This window comes from Chionomys nivalis, chromosome 17 (assembly GCF_950005125.1).
Source record: "Chionomys nivalis chromosome 17, mChiNiv1.1, whole genome shotgun sequence".
NCBI lineage: Eukaryota > Metazoa > Chordata > Mammalia > Rodentia > Cricetidae > Chionomys > Chionomys nivalis.
The window spans coordinates 26297412-26314156 of record NC_080102.1 but is presented as its reverse complement, the minus strand read 5'-3'; positions in this window follow the sequence as shown (position 1 = coordinate 26314156).

Below are 16745 nucleotides of genomic sequence, written 5' to 3'. Positions count from 1 at the left end.
TCAGGGATGGTAATGCCTCCAGACGATCCTTTATTATATAAGATTGTTTTGGCTATCCTGGGTTTTTTGTTTCTCCATATAAAGTTGATTATTGTCCTCTCAAGATCTGTGAAGAATTTTGATGGGATTTTAATGGGGATTGCATTGAATCTATAAATTGCCCTTGGTAGAATTGCCATTTTTACTATGTTGATCCTCTCTTCAACTATGTTCATAGCAGCATTGTTTGTAATAGCCAAAACCTGGAAACAACCTAGATGCCCTTCAATGGAGGAATGGATGAAGAAAGTGTGGAATATATACATATTAGAGTACTACTCAGCGGTAAAAAACAATGACTTCTCGAATTTTGCGTGCAAATGGATGGAAATAGAAAACACTATCCTGAGTGAGGTATCCCAGTCCCAAAAAGAGGAACATGGGATGTACTCACTCATAATCGGTTTCTAGCCATAAATAAAGGACATTGAGCTTATAATTTGTGATCCTAGAGAAGCTAAATAAGACAGTGAACCCAAAGAAAATCATATAGTCATCCGCCTGGAGAGGGGAAGTAGACAAGATTGCAGGGCAATAACTGGGAACTTGCGGGGGAGGTGGCAAGGGGCAAAGGGGAAATGGGATGAGAAACATGAGAAGGGGAGGATGGGAGGAGCTCGGGGGATTGGGATGGTTGGGATATAGGAAGGGAGGATACGGGACCAGCGAAGTATATATCCTAACTAAGGGACCCATCTTAGGGTTGGAAAAAGCCTTTTCCTAGGCCTGGCTAGGTACCTGGATGGTGGAAAAGTTACAGGTGAGGCCAGAGAGAGGATGCTCTGGGGAGAATCTGTTATCCCCATCCTCAGCATACTTGGTGAGCCAGGGAATGCAGCTGCCCTGAACTTCAGCTTCTTCTTCTTGTACAAATTCAGAGCCCTTGAGAGTCAAACTCCCAGCATAGTGCTCAGGGAATCACCCACTGACCAGGGAGATCTTCATGCTCATAGAAATGTGTTGCCTGCTTCCATGATCAATGATATTGTAGCATTTATCTGGAGCTTTCCAGTTTGAAATCCTTCCCAGAGGTGTAGTTAGCTAGTGAGCTGAAAAATAAGACACATTCAACTATATATCCAAAGGCAATGATAGTGAGGAGCAATGGAAAGGCATTGGTCAGCTATGCTCAGTTCCATCTCAATGAGAAAAGCAAACAGAGTGCAGCAAGAGACTTGCTGTGCGTCCACTATTTACCAGATCTGCAAGAGAAATGCACTTGGGCAAAACAGCCCATGAGCTACAGAAGGGTCCTCATTGCCAGAAGCCAACTCTTACCCAAGTAAAGACCCTGGGAAGCAAGGTGGATAAGGACAGTGTCAGAGAAAATGTAAAACAGCACAGAGATTTGCAAGTTATTGCTGCAGCACACTGGAGAAGCCCTTGTAATCCAGAGAGCTGTCATTCTGGGATGAATGCTTTCTGAATAAGAGATCTGCTTCTTCATGCTGAAATCACCAGTAGAAAAGAATGTTCATTAAATGTACAAAGTGAGAGAGCTTCAAACAACTTTCCCTCCAGAGACTGATTCCTAATGGATAGAATACTACCAACTGAGGGTCAAAAATCCGGTGAGTCTTGATTCATTTCCTAGAGGTGTATTGAGTCCTAAATTCTATCTTTGATCGCCTCCCCAAGGTGCTTTCTTCAGGATAAGAACCGCTAATCTCATCTGTTGCTTTCCGTGAAAGCCTTCATCAAACGAGTCCACGTAGGGCCGGAGCAGTAATACAATGAGATGCTCACTCATTATTTCCTTCTAGCCATTATTAATTTCTTATGACTAGTGGAGTAGTTAACTAACACCAGGAACTACGCTGAAGATGCCTGATTCAGCCATGTTGAAACTTCACCTTCTTGCATGAATGGCTTACAGAGAGGAACTAATTAGCATTTCTAGAGTTTATAGGACAGAAGGATTAACTAACTGCCGGGGCAAATTCGAAGAATAGAAGAAAAATAGATGATGACCTCTGAGTGAGATGTGGAAATGCTCGGTCCTTAGAGCACATGGACCACGGTTCTGACAAAAGGAATGTTCCATACATTACTGAAGGCTGTTGAAAACATGGCAGGTATGGAAAACTGATATGGGATTCCCGTTTGTATTCTGTGAACACCATTGGTTAATAAAGAAACTGTCTTAGTCCTGTGATAGGGTACAGCAGAGCTAGGTGGGGAAAACTAAACTGAATGCTGTAAGAAAGGAGACAGAGTCAAGGAGAAGCCATGGAGCTGCTGCCAGAAACAGACATGCTGGAACCTTGCCAGTAGGCCATGAGTCTCATGGTAAAATATAAAATAAAAGAAATGTGTTAAATTAAGATGTAAAAGTTAGCCAATAAGAAGTTAGAGTTAATAGACCAAGAAGTGATTTAATTAATACAGTTTCTCGATGGTTATTTTGGGAGTCTGGGTGGCCAGGAAACAAACAAGTGGCCTCCTACTACAGAAAACACTGTAAGCTTATTTGGAGATTAGGTTATCAGACCATGAAGATTGAATTTGAGCAAGTTAAGACATGGAAATAAAAACACACCAGCAAAGAAAGGCTTTGTTTTAAAAAAAGGAGGCAGGCAGCTGATCCTATAAGAAGTGTTCAGGTTAAAAGCATGAACGGGGTCTTCTACTCCTACCACGTTACATCTGACACTTTCATGTCCCTGTACCATCTACTGACATTTCCTTTTGACACAGATAACCTCTGTAGTCTGATCCAATGACCAGTCTTGCTATTTGTGGACTCAATTCCAGCCCCTCCTGACTCCTCATGGCCATGGCCTTAGGCTCTGGAATAAAAAACAATGCAGCCCCATTTCTCTCCCTTCCCTCCTCCTCCTCTTTTAATAGTCACCATCTTCCTTATTTTGCTGAACTTTATGCACTGTATTTGCGCTTTCACTGTGTGCTTCTTAAGAGGCGACTCTGGCATGCAAGCACTGAGTATATTGGCACATGTACATTACTTGTGACTAACTATGGAGAAACAAATAAGACCAGGAGCTGCCACATCCTCAAGTATCACATCACTGTTTACCAGGACCAGTATACTTTATATGGGTGTGCCGAGGCCTGCCTCTCAGCCTTGTTAGCATTGGAAATCATCCCTGGGTAAAGAAATCAAAATGAAAATGTCAGGACATCCTGTTTGGATTATCAGTTGCTGGTAGGCTACGACTGCATAGGATATGGGACTCAGCATGGAGCTGCCCGCAGTAAGGCAGGCTTATGGGTTTCCCTACCACGTCTCTGCCTGATGACACAAGAATTTTACTTACCTGGGGATGCAGTCACACTGTGGACCCCCCTCTTTGGAATTGTGCTCGGGGATTCTCCTAAATTGTAGGCAGAAGCCTGGACTATCACTTATCAGTCTTAAAGTGGTTGATTTCACTTGACTCTTTACATGTCACGCCGTCTGGTAGGAAATACATTTTGGAAATGAGAAGCTGGGGACTTTGCTCCTTGCAGTATATAACCTCATCACCTGGCCCAGAGGAAGAGCTTAGTAAATGTGTGTTACTAAGTCCAAGGATGAAGAAATGAATCACCGACCTTCAGCTCAGAGTTTTACAGTGTCGATTCTTCCTAGGCACTGATGTTCACATCCATCACCTAGTTTTTCTCTGTCTGTAAATTAAGACATTTTGCCAATGGATCAATTGTTTTTTAAATCTATATCGAATGGGAAACTGTACGGAATACCAGTGTCTTTGAGACAATGGCCTTGGAGACAGATTTATGTAGACTTGAAGCTTGGCCGCACTCACTGCCTATCAGCTTTGAAAACCCATACACTCTTCTGAGCCCCGGGCTGCAGTAACCTTCAGAGAGCAGGTATCCCGAGGGCAGCCTAGGTTCTCTTGCAGGAGCCAGGCTTCAACATTGTGCCTAGAGGATCATGAAGTCTAGAGACTCAAGATTGGGTGGCATTTCAATGATTATAAGAGAATTTTGTTCGAATCCCTGCCTCACTACTTAGAAACAATTTTATCTAATGACAGACCCTGAGTGAGTTCAACAATATGATGGCAATAACCATGTCTCTCACAAGCTGCTACAAAAGAAAGGGCTAATGTTTCTGATATACCCAGAAGGAGTGGAAAGAAGAGTTTTGATGTAATTATAATAATTATGATCCAAATAGTTTGGGAAATCATGTGATCTCTTACGTTAGTCAGCATCCTTTCATTTACAAGAGACAGGCCCTTTAAAATATTCTCAGTCAGGAAGGGAATGAGGTAGCTACTTAGTAGTCAAATAAGTTCAAAGATAAAGGGAACTAAGATCATAGATGGAGCTCCATAACTCAATTTCTCTACTTTCTTAGCTGATGTTCTGTGTAGCTTCTTCATCAATAATTCTCTTCTGAATAATTCCAAATTTATCTAAGATGGACAAAAAGCATTTCGTGTGACTCATGAGATCTTAAATCAATTTTTCTGACTGTGGTGACTGAATTTGGATTAGAACTAATGAGTAGGATCAATCCCCAACAAAATGATAGTGTCTAGCCCAAGGAAGGAGAGCCATTTTGTAGTAAAAAATAAGTGTTCTACCAGAAGAAACAGGAAGAAATGGGGAAGAAAATGGCATTCATTACCCCATCTAGCTGAAGTTCTTCAGCTTGTCTATTCTATTACTATCTGCCCCGAGGAAATACATCTAATTCTTTGGTGCCTCTCCCAGCTCTTTATAGAGCTCTGAATCATCACAGAAATCATTTAGCATCAAGATCCCCAAGTCTCTCCCATGTGACCCTATAGATTGAAGAATTCTTTATCTATAAGACCAGCATTTTCTCCTGTACAGGATTGCCAAGGGACAATAGTATTCAGTGTCTTAACTACACTGAATGGATCACTTTGAATTACTATGCCTCATTCATATATAACAGTTTGCTCAAATAAAGACAAGATCCCACCCCTTATGGAAGAGTCAATGGCTGTTGGTAGTTTCTGCAAGAGGGAGAATTTTTTGTTTTTAGTTACTGGTGGAATTTCCATGCTTCAGTGAATGCCCCCACATCCACACATACATGGACAGTACTAACTGGACTTGTTGGGATTTCTTTTAAGACATTGACTTGAAAGAGGGACATGTTGAAAAGTGTGAGGGGATTTTTGGGAAGTGGTGGAGTCAATATAGTCATATTTAATTGTATAAAGTATGAAATTTTCAGGAATAAAAAAGATCTCATGCCTTTTTGGGTACATGAAATGAGCATCATTTTCTCTAATAAGTTCATTGATGTAGTCAGAGACAAGAATTCTGACAACCATAAGCCTTTATGATTTTTCTTATTCCTCTACACAACCGTGGAAGATTCAAGGCCAAAGTAATTTTGTAGATCAAATTCAACTTCAAAATGAGGAAAAGAAGCACTTTAAGTTATAAAACAATTTTTAAGACTCCAACAGCCAATAACCATAAAAGAATAAATTTAAATGAGGAACTTGAGCTTCTACAGCAATACAACTGTGTGTAAGAATAAAACGATGGAAAACAGCTGGCTTAGACAGGTAGAACACACTTGTCCTACAACTGGCAATGACAGTGCCTGTCCTGACCAATTGACCCCTTATGTCTTTCTTGCCTGCTTCTCCATTGCACAATAGAGCTCTTGTTATCAGAAAGAGCTGACAATTTTGAAGATCCATTTATATCCAACAGCTCAAATAGTTCTGCCTGGACCTGCCTCCAAGGTAGCAGAGCAGGGAAAACAGTAAAGACTCCTGGCTTCATCATCATCCTGTTGTCATTGTCACACTGTCTAGTGGATTTTATTTAAAAAAAAAAAAAAACAGAAGATGAGGCTAGCCTAGACATACCTGAAACATTTGGTCCATATCCCTGCATAAGTCTTCAGTTGCATGCTAACTGGGAGCTCACTAAGTTCTAATGGAGAGTTTTAAACCCATGATGACACAGAGAGTAATGGTTAAAATTCAGGTCACAAAACAGAACAACAACAACAACAACAAAAAAAAACATGTGGGAAAGGATCTGTAGAAAGGAGGAGGGGGAGGAAGAGGGAGATTAAAAGGTAAGGGTGAGGGTAATTAGAATATATTACCAGCTTGTATACAACTGTCAGAGAAAAAGTTAACTCAGTGAGAAAACACAGGTATTGAAGAGGGTAAAAGAAACCTAGAAATTTCTGGGCTAAAAATAAAACCACATTATTTTGAAAAGTTAATATACGTTTTAAATAAATTTTTAGAGAAAAAATGAAATATCATGGAGGTGAATTCCTCCTAGATTTACCAAACTTATAATATGTCTAGGTACTCACCACATCCTTCTCGCTGTGCACACAAACTGTATTCTCCAAAACCTTTGAATACCAATAGTGTGTCTAGTTCTAAACAATGGAATTGGGTAATGAATGTGTTAGTTACTTTTCTTATTCCTATGAACAAATACATGGCAAGCAACTTATGCCCTTATATATGGCATACACAAAAAGAAAGATTATCCACCACTGGAGGGGTGGATACAGGTTTCTCTAAAAGATAGTCAGTCATAGTGTAAGTGTCTTCACAAGATGTTGTGATGTTTGCTATTACATTGCCCAAAGGATGCAATTCTTCAAGTTCAAAGACTAAGGGGTGTTACACAGGTACTAGGCCAAAAACATGGACAGATATTCTTGTGTAGGAGGAGAGAGCTTGTTGGTTCTCCGGGCACTTAGCCCCAAAATAACTACACAGAAACTATATTAATCAAAACACTGCTTGGCCCATTAACTCTAGCTTCTTATTGGCTAACTCTTACATCTTAATTCATTCCATTTCCATTAATCTGTGTATCACCACCAGGTCATGGCCTACCAGCAAAGTTTTAACATGTCTATCTCCAGCAGCAGCTCCATGGCATCTCCCTGACTCCACCCTCCTTTTCCCAGCATTCAGTCCAGTTTCTCTGCCTACCTAAGTTCTGCCTTATCAATAGGTCAAGGCAGTTTCTTTATTCATTAACCAATAAAAGCAACACATAGACAGAAGGACCTCCTTCTGAATATACCATCCTTGTATATTTCTTTGATATTTGGGCTCTCTTGTTACAAGCTTAAGCACTAATATTAACTCAGATAACATCTTATGCTTTCCGCATTTCACATATGTATTTGTATATATAGGATATAGAGTGACCACAAAAGGTCTAAAGTGGCTACAGAACTTACAAAAGCCTCATAGGAAGCAGAGACTTGTAGCTAATAGAGAAGCAGTCACTACACCAGTGATAATAAAGAGTCCAATTGGAGAACTTCTAGAGGCAAGCAAGCCCAGCTGCAGGGTCTAGTCTGCTCACAGTTACTCGGGATTGATCAAGGCACAAATGGACCCAAAGGGATGGATTGATGCCAGTTTTATGGGCCGCAACAAGCAGTGTAGACCACATGGAGTTGAAGCCCTGGCATGCTCAGAAATTCTCTGCTTGATGAGACCTTTGATGCATAGATCGGGTGAACAGATCAGAGGTCCATGGGGCGGGCTATTGGTCAGCACAGTGTTAGGTTTTCTTTCTATGGAGTTTCTAGGTGAGGGTACTGTGCCCTTTGTCCGTCTAGTGCTGTGAATCTCAACCCATGGGTCGTGACCCCTTTGGCAAACTTCTATCTCCAAAAATATTTGCATTACAATTCAGAGCAGTAGCAAAATCAGAGTTATGAAATTAATTTTATGTTTGAGGGTCACCACAGCATGAGGAATTGTATTAAACTTTTCAGCATTGGGAAGGTTGAGAATGACTGGTCTTATGTGTTTGATAATACTCTGGTCTGGTTTTATTGATACAGTTTTATGCCCTTTTATGATTTCTGGGGACACTATACACACATGATGCATATGAATTCACTCAGATACATACACAGTACATGAAATAAAATAAACAAACAGTTTTTTTTTTTTAAAAAAAATGTTCTTTTGCATCTTTTATATTTCACAAGTCACACATGGAGAAGGAGAGAACAAAGAAGCCGCCTGAGCCTTTAAAGCCACCTTGGAAGCCGGGCGGTGGTGGCGCATGCCTTTAATTCCAGCACTTGGGAGGCAGAGGCAGGCGGATCTCTGTGAGTTCGAGACCAGCCTGGTCTACAAGAGCTAGTTCCAGGACAGGAACCAAAACCACAGAGAAACCCTGTCTCGAAAAACCAAAAAAAAAAAAAAAAAAAAGACACCTTGGAGAACAGCTTTCGGTGGGGTTTCTCTCCAATATACCATCACCATTTCACTAACATTCAGTTTTAACTACAACATACAACACAATTTCATTTAAATCATCAACACACGCACACACATGAAATTGAGCCTAGGGCCTTACACATGCACAAGTATTCTCTCACTGAGCTATATTCCTGATGTGCATAGAAGACAGGTGGGTAAAATGAGTCCCATTTTATGGATGAGAAAACTGGGATATAATGAAGATAAAATCTGTCCTGGAATTAAGAAGGCATGGAGATGGATCTAAACCCAGTGGCAATGTCCTTTCCATAAGAGTTTTCTTTTCTTAAGTTATTATAAAAGTAATATAAAACTTAAAAGAGTTAAACTGTGACCATAATTTTGGATAATTAAATCAATGTCTCCATTCCCATGCTTCATAGACCCAGTAATGTGCCGAAACTTGTTTAGGAACCCAGTATGGGCACCTACTCTCCCAGGCACTCTTCATCATACCATAAGCTTTCCTCTACTCCAAGAAAAAGCAGTGACGCTGGGTGATGGTGGAGCATGCCTTTAATCCCAGCACTCAGGATGCAGAGGCAGGTGGATCTGAGTTCTCGGCCAGCTTGGTCTAGTAGTCTACAAAGCAAGTTCTGTGACAGCCAGGGCTGCAGCACAGAGAAACCCTGTCCTGAAGAACCAAAGAAAGAAAGAAAAAGCAGTGAAATAAACCATAAACTTAACCACATGTCTTTGTTCCCAGTCCAGTGATGCAGCTGCATGAAAACAAGATCCCACCTGCAGACAGCAGTAGGCAAGAAATCAGACTCCTTTGTGCTACGTAAATGCATGTAAAGCTGTGGGGTGAACTCAAGAGGAGCCATGTCTGTGAGAGTTGCATCCATATAGTTAACTGCTTTTTAGTGATGTCAAGGAAGAGAAAAAAACATAAGATAAGGAGCCATAACATCATTAACATCACCCTCATGACCATTAACCCAAACAATGATCCAAACCATTGAGCCCCTAATATGTGGGCAATCTGATTCTATTTCAAAGATCTTTGCTCCTCCTTCTCCACCAAGCTCAGTTCCGATTGTCCCTAATCTTCTTTCATCTGTAAAAAGCAGTTCATCTTCCTGGTATCTGGCAATGCTCACTGCATTACAGCCTCGAGACTGCAAACTGGGTAGTGGAGGGTCTATTACCTAGCCCCCAGTACAGAACCTGAAAGTTTTTCAGCTACAATGAGCTTTACATCCAATGGTGTCAGAGGCAGGTTTGACTGTATTCAGCAACTGGATTTGGGCCCACATCTCCTAACATCCTAGCCTGGGCTCTCTCCCATGCCTCGCAAGGCTTGACCCTCTGCTTCTCAGGCCAAAAGTCATGACTATTGTACTAGCCACACTCTTAATTTCTAAGATGTGACTCTCCATAAGTCTCACCAGTCATTTCTACACTAGTATGTCAAGCAAGTTACTTCAAATGAAGAAGTATGTTTCTGCATCACCCAGGCCAGTGGAGAGATTCCTAACCCATTTCTAAAGTACAGTTCTAGTAACATAGGAAATTCAAGTATCTCTAAGAAAAGATAAAAGTCATAGCAGCAAGGGACTCATCCCAACTCAGACCTTTTCTCTATTCTTCTGTCCCCTTCCTACATGTATTTCCAGTATCTGCATGACAATTACTGGTTGACTTTTTACCATGCACTATCTAGTGGGGATGGTACTAGAGATAGTGGGTCTAGGCGAGGTAGCTTTAACAAATCTGCTGGCCCTTCTGCTATTTCATACATGTTCCAAACACCACATTAACACTTCATACTGGGATGACGTCTATGTAAATAAATTTTAAATCAAGTAAATAAATAAACACAATGAATGTGTTTGAAAACCAGGGGACACTGAACCCTTGCACACTGCTAGGGAAATACAAATGGCACAAATGATGAAAACTGGGTAGAAACTGATGAGGCCGTTAAGGGTAAGAAGTCCCAATAAAATCCCGTTCCTTTCTTAGCTGAAAGTCAAAAATGTTTGTGGGCTTCTCAGCACCTTTTCCTAGCCAATGTCAGAAGGGGTTGGAGTTTCTGGTCCCTGAGCTGGTTCCTAAATAATTCCAAGGTTCCTTCTTCAGAGCAGGTAATGCTAGAATAACAAGAAAAGCCCCAAAAAGGAAAACTCCTTTTTGAGAGAATAGATTCTCTGACCTGGGGTGGAGAAGACCTACCATTCCAGCTGGGTCACTCACTCACCTGGCCAAGAGACAGTTTCTAGGAAAACAGGTTCACTAATTGATGTCATCATGTTGGCTTTTTTTTCCTCCCCTAAGCTCTTAGTTATAAGCTATTGTTAGAAAAGGACCCAATGACAGGAGGGAAATGGAGATTTACCAAATGCCCACACATGGTGCTGTTGCCAAGAACACAAGAAGAAAGAGGGAAGGACAAAGTACTTTTGGTGCCATTTTGTCTCACTTGAGCATGGTAAGGGGGTCACAAAAAGCTGTGATCCTCTGTATTTGTAGGAATTAAAGCTCCTTAGAAACCGACTTGTTAAATCTTAGTAGCCTTGTACATTGCTCCCAGTCAGACAGACAAGCAACTGCCTGGAGATCACATGATCCAAGACAATGCTGGTGTCCACTAGTAGAACTGGCACCCTGGGTCCGACCACACCAAGCCCCTCCTGTTTGCTCTCCTCCGTCCCTCAAAACTAATCCAAAGTCTCTCAGGTTCTCTGGGGAACTCTGGCAGAAGGGGAAAGAAGAGAGAATCATGAGCTCAGAGAGTAAAGGATTACTCAGCTCCTACCACGAGGCTACCAGACACAGACATATGGAAAAACAAGGAAGACAAGAAAGACATTGAACATGCATGCCATATTCTGTCCTTATCCACAGAGAAAAGCCTGAAAGGGAAGAAATTAGACGGTCCCTTTTCTTCTTAAGGAGGTAGCCCATCAGGCAAGGGGCTTATAGCTCCAACACAACGCCAAAAGATAAAAGGGGCTTACTTAAGGTCCTGGAGTTATGGCCACCTGTTGTCTTCAGAGGAGCTTCTGAAATAACCCCACCAAATATGTGAGTGTACTTTTGGGGGACTTCTTTCATGGCCACCGTATGACACCAGCAAACCAGAGTCCCCAGCTGAGGTCCTTAGTCTCATTAACAAAAGAATTTAAGAATGGAATCCAACAGAAGCTCACAGACAATTGTGTTGGACTTCAAAAAAAGGAAACACCCGGGCAGGCAACTCATATCTAAGCAGCTACCCAAAGGAGGAGAATGGAAAGGAGGAATAAAAGTCATACCATTTAAAGCAGCAACGGAGGTCAGATACATGGCAAACAAGAAGCCACATGGAAAACTTATGCTTTTAAGAGTAATTCAGAAAATCTTGAAGTCTTAACTAAGAAGCATGGCCTTGGCCCCTTAAACTACGGTGCTAAAGGGAAGGAAAAATATTTTACCTCATTAAAGAGCTAATTACTCCATTTATGTCTTTAGCGAAGTGAAATCCTCCTTCCTAGGTGATTGGCCAGCCTAATTGGAATGTTAAGTCTTTACCCAGACCAGAGGTTGTATTCTCCTGACCATCAGGCGCCTTTACTGCCTAACACACAACTGCTATGGAAAACAGTATTCCAGTTTCTCCATATGTAAGAGTAGAATGTCACGCTTCCACACGATCCAGCAGTTCCACTTCCAAGTAAATTCACAGAAGATTGGAAACAGGATCTTGTGGAGATATTATACCCATGTTCAAAAAAGCATTATTCTCAGATGCCACGATAAGGAAGTAATATGTGTTCATCAATAAATGAATGGATAGACACACTGGAATGCTGCTAATCTTACAAGATAAAAAATCTTAAGATGCAGCCCAGCATGGCTGAACACTGTGGATATGATGTTGAGCGAAACAAGCCAGCCATAAAAGAGACAAGCATTGTGAGTTTCCACATGGGGATAACATGGAACAGCCAATATCGCTGACAGAGAAGGTACAAGAGTGGACAAGAAGGGGGGCAATAGAGCTTTGTTTTGATGAGCTGAAAACTGCTCTGGGGATTAAAAGTGGTTTGTGTGTTCCTCACTGTTGTGCATCTCAAGGCCTCTCCAGCTTTAGATCTACCCAAGGTCTGAGGCTTCCCAAGCGAACTTATTGGTTGTCTAACTTCTTGTCCACCCAGCCTGCTTCCTTTGCTCCCTAAGAAGGGTTTTCCTGGAGAGGGACATCTCCATCCAGCTCCAGAGGCAAACGTAGTCTTGGAGTCTCAAAAGTTTACATCCTCTAAATTTGCTCTTCTCTGAAGGACCTGTCTTAACTTGATTTACTATAACAAGAATTAACCCAAATTACAAGGAACAATGTAGGCCCAAAGTGGACAGAGCTTGGAAATCAGACATTGAACTCACCTGAAACAGTTGCAGGGACAGTCCCATCTGCAGATACAAAACGAGTAAGGATGGTGGCTCATGTCCTCTGAAGAGATCCACCAGGGGCCATGAGTGAGGACCAACCAGCTCTGTTCATTTCTGTCTTCTTCAGGCAGAAACACACCAGGGGCAACAATGAAGACCAGTCAGCCTGCCTGTGTACGAGCATAGTCAGGACCTTCAGATGCTGCCCCATTGAGCAGTCCCTTCTGCTACAGACCCTGTCTCTGCTTTCCTTCAGGAGTAAGCTAATAGGACTGAGAAATGGGTCAAATTCACTTCTCCTGGCAAAGACATTCACTCTGTTTCTCCCAAGAAAGGTGTGCCATGATTTGCCGACTAGTAGTTACGAATGCTTGTCCTTTAGTGTGCTTGACCCCCTAGCTCTTAATTTAACCTGTTTCTCTTCATTTACACTTTGTCTCAGGGCTTTTTATCTTCCTTTCATTCTGTATGTCTTGCTGCTTCTGAGTATGGCTGGCTGGTGGCTGCCTAGCTGGCTAGTCCCAGCTAATTCCCTCTTTCCCTTGTTCTTTCTTTCTCTCTCAAGCCTAGATTACTCTTCCTACTTATTCTTTCTGTCCATCAACCCCACCTGCCCCTTTACTGCCCAGCGATTAACCACTGAGCCTTTTATTAGACCAATCACATGCTCTAGGCAAGCAAAGCAACCCCTCTTTACATCATTAGACAAATGCAGCATAAACAAATGTAACACATCTTTACATAGTTAGAGTAATATTCCACAACAGGTATTTCTAGGAACAGCAGAATGGGAAAGAGTTACACAGCAGGCTGCATTTTAGGTAACCAATGCATATAGGCCTCTTCTTGCCCCTGCTTGAACACGTGTGTGTGTGTGTGTGTGTGTGTGTGTGTGTGTGTGTGTGTGCACTCATTGCACTCACAGGCAAGAAGCATGCACCGAAATTTGTGTGGATCAGACATACAGGCCATACAATGATATTCATACACCATACTACTGAAATGAACCTAGGTAGAAGCAAGCCCACATTTTATACCCATGCACGGGGCATATTCCTTGTTTATTTAAACGCAAGAGCATATGTACTTTTAAGCATGTATGTCCTGTCGCTTTCACACAGTCCTCATCAGCCCTCTGGATTTCCTTTTTGTACTTGGAGAAAGGGAAAGTATAAAAAGAAATGCAAAGCTTTCCTTTGCTAACACTGGGATCTTAAGAAATTCATTCACAGGGAAGAGGGAAGTCCTGACACGGTGATTTGCATTTTAGATGTTGGCATCTGTATTGGATTTGGTTTAAGTGCCTCGCTGGATAATCTCAGCGTTTTCACTGATGTTTCTGATGAACATTCAGGAAGGTCTCTGCAATCAATAAGATTTATGTAGTGCAAAGAGGAGATTCTGAATTTCATTAAAGGCAGAATCTAGAGTTTCATTGCCTTCTTTGGAGAACAGACCATTCACAGAACAATGTCCCCCCCCCCCCCCCCAACACACATATACTTCTTATTTTGACATGTTGGCTGTGGCTGTCAACCTGTGCCCATATTTTGTCTGGTGGGTGTAACCAGAAAGCATCTTACCACCCCCATCTCCTATGCTGTATCTGTACCTGGAGAGCAGCTCTTTATTGACTCTGAGTGTAAGAAAATCTAGAAACACTCTTCCAGGCCAGACCCTGTAAGACTCACTTCTTCATTTGCCCAGAGAATAACTCCCTAGGTTCCTCAGATCTATTTTACCCAAAGAAAGGTGTCATCCAGTGCCACTAGGAACCACAAACGTGTTGCCATCCTATGACCTTTGACTAATAGAAAACAGGAGCTGAGATGCATGCTTGTCTCACTTTCACCCTAGCATACTGTCTCAAGCTCCACACTGAGTTTCCAGGGATGTCACCTGGTATGAATTAATAGCCAAGCCACCACTGGCTTTTAAAAAGTATTTTCCTTCAGTGTTTCCCTTTCCCCTCTTTCTTTTCTCCCGGGATTGTGTAAGCAAAAGGGAATTTGCAGTAACTGTTGGCAGAACAATTCTGGGCCATGCAGGCCACTGTGGAAATTTAAAAATAGCCTGCATTGTTTAAGTGGATGTTTGTACACCTGCAGAACAGGGCTAATCACGTTATCCAGAGTGAAGACTAACTCCGATAAGGCGCATTGACATTATCTCGTCCATTGACAAAAATAAGGGACATTTTGATAATTCATTCTCAATTTTCAAAGTATTTTATTGGAAAACCTCTCATAGGACATTTTTCTACACCTTAGATGGTGGTTTTAAAACAACAAATTACTACTCTTGATCAGATTAGAAAAAGAAGACTTTAAGTTCCTAGAGAGAGGGAAGGTAGAGAGCAGAAGCAGAATATTTCGGAATCTTTAAAGGAAATCAGAGGAAGTAAAGAACAGGATGGCCTCCTTCCTTCCTAGGATGCACATAGCACTTAAAAGATCCCAAGAGTTTGCTCCTTCTAGGGTTACTGTGTAGCTACTTCCTGAATGGAAGCATTTTCTCCTCTGGGAGGCCCAGGAAACTAAAGAAACTGGCCAAGTCTGGGAAACTCAGAAAGTTGCAAGACGAACAAAGCTTTTCTCCCCTAAGATACAGAAACAGTAAACCATCAATGGAGGTATGAAGACTCTTAGGTAGAATGTTTACATGTTGAGCTGTAGGGCAAGGAGCTCCAGGGATGTGGCTTTCATGAGTTGCCACACATGATGGGATGGCCTTTTAGTTACTTCTGTCCCTGTAGCCCATCACCCATGCTCCTATAGGCACATTAATTCACTGGCCGAACACCATAGACTTGGATGGACCTGCTTCTCAGGTTGTGCCCTATGTTGGGGGAACTGACATTTATTCAGGTCTCCCCAGGAAAGTCATATACCAGGGATCGCCACCAAAGCTATCAAGAATAGAGTTAGAGTGGATTTTATACTAAAATCGTTTCACTAAAACTCTCCTGCTATGGTGAAATAGCATTTTTTTTAAATCTATTCCGCTATAGAGAAAAAACAATAATTATAAAGAGAAATCAAAACCAGAACACATTTTTTAAATAAACAAGTGGTAATAACAAAGGATTCAAGGAATTCGAGTTGGGCAGGGGCTAGGAGTCTAGTTTTAAAAATCAAATTGAGGTATACCCAATCTTTATTGCAATTTTGGCATAAATTTTGTCACAGAGCTTTAGTAATATCATGAATTTAATATAGTCTTATAAAAGGGGAGATAGAAAAAAATGACAAAAATATTGAGAATATAATAGCTGAACATTTCTCAAATCACTACTAGAAATAGGAAATGACATCATTTCCCATTCTCCCTCTGTCACAACAGTGCGGCCTTGGGTAAATGACAGAACCACTCTGAGCTCTGATTCTTCATCTGGCCGAAAGAGATGCTGATAACCCCTACTTTGAAGACTGACTCTCAGGACCAGATGGAATCATAGTTTTGTAGAGAGCCATGCAGCATAGATAGCCCCAAGCCATGCACAGTTATTGAGATGGCAGCTAAAGCAAAGCCTCGGCCAGCTAGAGATAAATGCTAAATCAACACATATTTAACCTCAGAGATGGTACGTGTTGAACTGCATAAACTTCTAATTAAAGCCTCAGAGACCACAAGGACAATTTGGCAGGGTTTCTGCCAGTGAATGCTTACTGAAGAGAAGGTCCATTTGCCAGCAAATACTCCCCAAAGAGAAGCAGATGTCTGGGCCCCAGGCTTAAGGCCTATTGAAGAAATCAAGCATACTCCATCTAGCCCCTACACACCAATGACCAGAACTAATTTTTTTAGTAGAATTTTTACAGGCATTTAAAGCAGCTGCTGATGGAGAAATGAGTCTTAGTGGGAGGGATGTGTCCCAGGAAGGATCAGGGGGAAAGCTAGCTTTTCCCTAAGTTATTTTCAAAGGCAAAGAACATCCCTAGGGAGACAGAATAAAAAGGGCTTAATAGGTCCTATGAGAACTAGCCAGAACCAGCTGTAATTAAGACCTGCTGACCATCACATGCATTATCTGATGGAGGCTGCACACTGAGAATTTGAGTGTCTTATTGGGAAGAAGGGCTGGCTAGCGTCCAGAAATCTCCA